Below are 7,720 nucleotides of genomic sequence, written 5' to 3'. Positions count from 1 at the left end.
TACTGCTCCACGCCAGGCAGGGAAACAACAATCGTTTACCGTTTTCAGTATAACCCGGCCAGGGATCGAACCCCGACCTTCTGATCCCTGGGCACTATACTAATTGTATTCTCAGCTCCCTGGGAATAATACTTTCCGTTCAGGTTAGTTCAACAGTGAAAGGGCACAATGGCGGAGTTAGAATAGGGCGGCTCTTTCCTAAAAGTGTTTAATGACAATGTCAATGTCAATTTCAATGTCGATGGATATTGTGCAAGCAAGGGCTTTCCGAATAACTGTGCCCCACCTGGCGATAAGCCACCTTGTGGGTGTAAAATCACATTTTGACTTTTCATAATATTTTAAAACTACAGTATCTACAAAATACAATTCACAAGCTTCAATTCATACTTATTACAGAGATACTTGACATCCAACATTTGGACTCATTTTCTGACTTATGACTGTTGGTGCAATAATTACAGTTTTTAGACATACTGTGTGATGAATTGAAAGTAGATATGCATGCGGAAAGGTTTTTAAATAATGTTTTTATTACATTACGAACTAACGAGAGAAAAATAAGATGTTTTGTACAGTCCGCACACAATTTGACGTCTATTATGAGTCTCCGTGACGCCACAGCACAGTTGTATCCTAGCACCCATAATGTCCAGAGATTCAATGCGGAAGGCAAAGTTTGCCATCATAGGGAAAGACAAACAGAAGGTAATTAAGTTTTTCCCTTTGCCTTTCCACGCGACGTAACAACACGTATGGAGGAACAGACGAAAAAAATTTCGTTGAGAAACTAATTATACCCAACTGATAAAAACTCCAAACAGATATAAGATAAACATGGCGGCTGGATGCGCACTACAGCAATGTGTAGCCAGGTACAAATACTACATCTGTTATAACGGTTCAGATCAATTAAATGCTGAGTCCTCTGCAAACCCTCAAATACGTAAAGCATGGTTTGATAATGATAATAAACAAACAAGAAAAAATAGGAAGAAAGCTTAGGAATATTTCTGCCGACATTCTACCGTGCACAGACAGAATGATGTTAAAATCACAAGCGCCAAGGCGGGGCGTACTTTTAAACAAAATAAACGTCAATCCTGGGGAAAAAAACTATTTATCTAAAAATCAATTCTCGCACACCCATGTCCAAGGTGTGGAACATGATTCAAAAGATTAAGGGCAAAGAATAAAAATTCGGAGTTCACCATCTCACATAATTTAACCACTAAATCTGAAATTGCCAACAAACTTGATGACACTTTGGCAAACCATTCCTCCTCATCTAACTATAAACCTTCAGTTTCAGAGACACCAAAAACAGCAGGAAGGAAAAAGGTCAATTTTAACTCAGATAATGGTGAGGACTACAATGAAACATTTTCACTCCATGAATTATATACTGCCCTAGACCAAGCTCCTGACACTGCATCAGGAGCCGACAACATACTCTATCAGCTCCTGAAACACTCCCGATTCATGGTTGGAAACCGTGCTCGATGAAATATGGACATCCGGCAATTTCCCTCCTTCGTGGCACAATGGCCAATTACCGTCCAATATCATTAACTAGCTGTTTACAACAACACAAAAAACAACATGAAGGGAATGGCTCACACTCGTTTAGTCTGGTACTTGGAGACCTATAACATCCTGGTTTCCGAAAAAACGGAGTACCATTGACCATTTGGTGCGTTTAAAATGTTATATAAAAAATTCCATTGTCAACAAACAACATGCTGTATCAATCTGTTTCGACCTGGAGAAGGCGACATGATATTTTGAAAAATTTGCATGAATTTGGATTGAGGGGCAGATTACCTCACTTCATACAGACATTTTCAAGTATGAATGGGCTCTACACTGTCTGATCATTTCGATCAAGATCAGGGCGTCCCTTCAGCCATCATCCTATCTGTTACACTATTTAGCATACAATAGTAAGACAGCTACAACTATGTCTGAATGAAAATGACTTCAGGTTTTCTAAATAAAAAAACTGTATTCATTTATGTCGTAAATATAAACCTCACAAGGATCCAGATTTATTTTCAGATGATACTTCTATCAAGGTAGTAGATGGGGCCAAACTTCTGAGCCTCATTATTGACTTTCATCTCACATTCATACCACACATCACATATCTAAAGGCAAAGTGACTGAAGGCTCTCGACTTGTTAAAAGTTGATGTTTTTTTATAAATTCCGAGTGGGGAGGGGATGAGACAACCCCCCTTCACTACAGACTGTAACTGCGCTCTAAACTAGACTATGGTTCTATTGTCTATTGTGGAGCCTGCAAAAGCTACTTTGACAAATTACACGATATACACCACCAAGGCCCAAGTCTCTGTCTTGGAACTTTTAGGACAGATTGCAATTGGAAGCTGATGAACCTCCTCTCGAACAACGTCACATTAAACTATCAATGCAATACATCACTAAATTTGTCAAACCTGGTTCCATATTTGGAATCAGAATTTAACCACATCATTGCAGCTCAAATAAATCTTGATATCATATCACCTTACCGAGTTCTGTCTTCTCCTCCCTGGCAAATGGTAAAAGCGTCTTGTCATATCACCCTATAATTCTCGAATTTTAGACCTATATAATAAGCTTCCAATTGGCCAATGTGACATGTCTTTTGCTTGATGGCAAGTCATGTAGGCATAACAGGTAACTCCAAAGCCGACGCTGCAGCTAAAGCAGTTCTTGACAAATCGTTATCTCATTCCATATATTTTATATTGGCTGGTACTGTGCACAACTACCAGGAGCTAAAGTGATGGCGTAAATCTTGCTGGGGTATCGTGCAGTAAGTGAGGCATCGTAAGTCCTTGTGATCCCCAGCGAGATGACCTAGCTTTGGTTGCCGGTGGTTTATAGTCCGTGTTTTAAACAGTTGTAAATAAATTTGTTATTGAATATAACTTTGTATTCATGACTCAATTGTGTATAAATATACACTGTGACGTCAAAACAGCGTAACGGTATAACTGTACTCTTGAAAATCACATGCGTGAAACCGGTTGAGTAAATTATACAGCTCATCTTTGGATCTTTGGACTTTTGTATTTTTAGGGCTCCAAGCCGAAAGGCTGTAGAGCCCTATTGAAATCGTTCGATTTATTATTATTATTATTATTTATTATTATTTATTATTCCGCCGATTTTTGTACCACACCTGGCAAAATAACCACTGGGTCGATTATGTTCTAATTTTGTGTGTGTATGTGGACCGTTGGGTAGTAGTGCCCGCCAAAAACCCAAGGCCGTAGTCCCAAAGGCCAAGGGCAGATAACTAAAAGAACATAATTTTTTGAAGATGTATTTCGCCCTATTGCTCCGCAATGGCTTATCCGATTACTTTGAAACCTAACATGTATCTGCTGCTTGAGCTGCTTGACATTTTTTGTTCTTTGACTTTGGTCATTGGTCACGTGGTTTGGCAGCCATATTGGATTCAAGGTTTTTACAGTGTTTTTGGGGTACCTGTTTTCAAATGCAAACAACTTTGAGTCCACTGCATGAAATGCTTTCAAATTTTCTGAGAATGGTCGCCATACAGAACACATCAAACGTAAATAGCCGATTTTGGATATCCTTTTTAGTTGCGGCCATATTGGATTTTGATTTTGATCATTTTTTTCACCCAAATTTTACTTTAAAGATCATATCTTATAAGGTTCTTAACAGAAACTATGGAAAGTTTGCATAAAGTTTTGATACTATATGTACCTAATTTTTTTCTGGGTTGCATACTGAAAGCACCACCGCTTGGTGGTATTATTTGATTTTAGTAAAATGTGAGACTTGAGTACAAATACTAAAGGAAGCGCCTCATAAATCTACCATAAACCCCCATTCACTGGCTTTGCAGATACCCAAAAGTTCTCCACAGTCTTCTTCATTATTATGTGTACTAACCTTGACGATCAGGATTAGAATTGGCCTTTTTCAACCGATGCTTGTCTCAAGAGGCAACTATGCTTGTCACAGGAGGCGACTAATCGGATCGGGTGGTCAGACTCGCTGACTTGGTTCTTCATTTTTCAATTGCCAATTGCTATGGTACCTTATTTTTGACAGCGTTGTTAAAAGCAAACCATTTGCGGATTAGAATATGGAGGTCGGAAATGGGTTAAGTACACTCTGGAAAACTGTGGCACACGCCAATTTGGTAGCGGTAATGTCCTGAAAACGGTGACTATCTTTTGACGGAGTTGGTACAAGCAAACCATATGCGGATTCGAACATAGTAGTAGTCAAACATGGGTTAAGAACACACTGGGACACATGGGGTGATGTCTCGCAAGCGGTTCCTTACATTTGATGGCGTTGGTACAAACAAACCATTTAAGGATTCGAACAGGGTCGTAGTTGGAAATTGGTTTTAACATCCCGGGACACCCAGGCACATGTCAACTTAGTCGTGGTGATGTCTCACAAGAGGTTTTTTACATTTGACGGCGTTGGTACAGGTAAACCCTTTGAGGATTCGAATATATGAACGAGGTGGGAAACAGGTTTTAGCACTTTATCTCAACAATGCGACAGGAACCCGGGGCCCGAGGAACGCAGAACGATAATCCATTTGACTGGAGCCCAACTGACAAAGAAGTTACGGCCTGTTGAAGAGTCACCAACCCGAAAGGCTGAAGAGTCCCAGTGTTAGCGTTTGATTTAATATTATTATTATTCCGCCGATTTTTGTACCAGAGCTAGAAAAATAACCACTGGGTCGATTATGTTCACATTTTGTGTGTATATGTGGACCGGTGGGTACTGGTGCCCGCCAAAATCCCAAGGCCGTAGGCCCTAAGGCCAAGGGCAGATAACTAAAAGAACAGAATATTTTGAAGATGTATTTCGCCCTATTGCTCCACAACTGCTTATCCGATTACGTTGAAACCTAGTATGTATCTGCTGCTTGAGCTGCTTGACATTTTTTGTTCTTTGGCTTTGGTCATTGGTCACATGGTTTGGCAGCCATATTGGATTCAAGGTTTTCACAGTGTTTTTAGGGTACCTGTCTTCAAATGCAAACAACTTTGAGTCCACTGCATGAAATGCTTTCAAACTTTCTGATAATTGTCTCCATACATAACGCATCAAACGTTAATAGACGATTTTGGATATCTTTTTTAGTTACGGTCGTATTGAATTTTGATTTTGATCATATTTTTCAACGAAATTTTGCTTTGAAGATCATATCTTGTAAGGTTCTCCACAGAAACTATTGCAAGTTTACATGAAGTTAGTGTGTCATATGCATCTCATTTATTGTTATTGGTTGTATGCTAAAAGTAACACCGCTTGGTGGTAATATTTGATCAATACTTTGGACACCCCTGGAACACGCCAATTTCGTAGCCGCGATTTCCGGTGATATCTTTTGACAGAGTTGGTACAAGCAAACCCTTTATGGATTCGAACATGTTCGAGGTCGGGAATGGTTTTAGAACAGACCTGGACACCCTGACACACGCCAATTTCCTTGCGACGATACCCTGCAAGTGGTGCCTACATTTGACGGAGTTGGTTCAAGGAAACCCTTTGAGGATTCGAACATGGACTTTGGGCACAGTGTTACTTGGAGCCCGCCATTGCTGCTTGCAGCTTTAATTTTATACTTGTTTTCGTCGCTAGATGGCTGAAACAGTGCCGGTGCGACGTTACATTTTGGCTCACTCACCGTAACGGTACAGCTTTCTTTCCAGTTGTTCCACTACAGTAATTATGGTAAGGTAGAGTGATGGGACTCCACTCAGTTAATGGTGCTGTTGTTGCTTTAGGTCGTCTACCGCCTTAACAATTTCGGCTGACCTGTCCCTCTGTGGGACTCGTGTTTGTGAGTAGGGTATACATATCTATTGTGAGTTTTAGTATTGATAAAATGTATATTTTTGTATTGATAAGATATCTATTTTCGTGAATTTATACGATTTCATCTTTGGCTGCTCTGTTTATATACGTTCGAGAAGCTGTCCATCTCTCAGAAATTGAGTTAGTTTGCCCTTCGCTATTGCATCTCTTCTAGACTATTGGCTTCAGGAGATCTACGACAGATAGCGGATCTAACTGCAATTGTTATAACCGAGCCCGGGCTTGGGCATGGTCTTGACATCCCAGTAACAAGTGAGCAAAGGATTCAGGTTGATTGCAAGATGGGCATACCTTGTCAGTTTTTGTCAGTTAATTCCATCCCTGACCTAAGATATGGACAGGTCGAAACAATTATATTTGAGACAAAAACAATAATTCAATCAAAACTTGAAATAAAGCCGAACAGTTTGAACTATTCTGCTCAGAAGAGGTGAGGTGAGGTGAGGTGAAATGAGGTTTAATGTCGCGTCCAAGATTATTGCACTGCTATAGCGACGTGCATGCACGTGTGTGTGTTTGTGTGGCTGCTTGTACTAGTCCGGCCTGAAGCCGATTTATAGTGCTAGCTCACTGAGATACCATGCCGCAGTTTAACATGAATACCCCACTCAGACACAGTATAGTGACTCCGAGCCGACCAGTCCTTGTTTTAGCCCCTTAATGCCGAGCGCCGGACAGGGTAACAACAAGTACCATCTTTTAAAGTCTTTTGGTATGACGCGGTCGGGGATCGAACCCCGGACCTTCCACCCTCCGGGCGGACGTTCTATCACTAGACCACGGAGGCGGTCTTCCTGCTCAGAAGTAGCTTAGCAGCAAATAAGGGTAAGCACTCTTTGTCCTGAAACACCCATTATTAACAAGCTTCCCGTTTTCCTGAGTAGTCTTTCATTTAATTTAGAGTAAAAGCATTAAAACAGAACAGAAATTATAAAAAGGATAAAAATGAAATTATATCAATATACGGAAATAGAAATCATATCAATAAAAAAACAGAAATTATGTGAATACCAAACTCACAATAGATAGGAGTACCCTACTCACACACAGGAGTCCCAAAGAGGGACAGGTCAGCCGAAATTGCTTAAACACTTAATGCAACAACAACACAGAAGTTATTCAAGGAAACGACATGGGTTATTTGAGCCCCTCGTCTACATTATTATACACATACTCGATCTGGTCTACTGTGTTTCTGAAGGGTGAGTAAGTATCGTTTAACGCCGCTTTTAGCAATATTCCAGCAATATCACGGCGGGGGACACCACAAATGGGCTCCACACATTGTACCCATGTCGGGAATCGAACCCGGGTCTTCGGCGTGACGAGCGAACGCTTTTACCACTAGGCTACCCGACCGCCCCGTTTCTGAAGGGGTCAGTATATTAAAAAAAACTGTTATCTATAATCTCTACACAGTGAAACCTCGTTATTCAGGACAATTACTCTGGTGAAGACAATATGTAACAGGCGTGGAATTACTTTGTTTTGCTTGCTGCTTCATTGTCGTCAATAGTCCAGCAATGAGACGGCGACCACTAAGTAAACGTGTCTTGAACAGACAAACCACTGATTGATATTGTGAGCAAGATCCCTCGTCGGGGTACGATGACACGCAATGAGCCTGATCACTAGTTACCAATGACTCGAAAATCCGGAAATGCGTCTATCCGGAAGACTTCGCAGGGACGGTGTCCGGACTTCACTGTCCGGATAAACAGGGTTTCACGGTACCGTTTAATTGTCAGCAGATAAATCAACTTAAGCATCGTCGCTTGAGGCGACAACATATATTAGTGGAACCCGGTATTATTATAAATGGCCAAAAA

This window comes from Haliotis cracherodii, unplaced genomic scaffold (genome assembly GCF_022045235.1).
Source record: "Haliotis cracherodii isolate W230 unplaced genomic scaffold, xgHalCrac1.p SCAF_26, whole genome shotgun sequence".
Classification (NCBI taxonomy): domain Eukaryota; kingdom Metazoa; phylum Mollusca; class Gastropoda; order Lepetellida; family Haliotidae; genus Haliotis; species Haliotis cracherodii.
Note: the sequence above shows the minus strand (reverse complement) of the source record.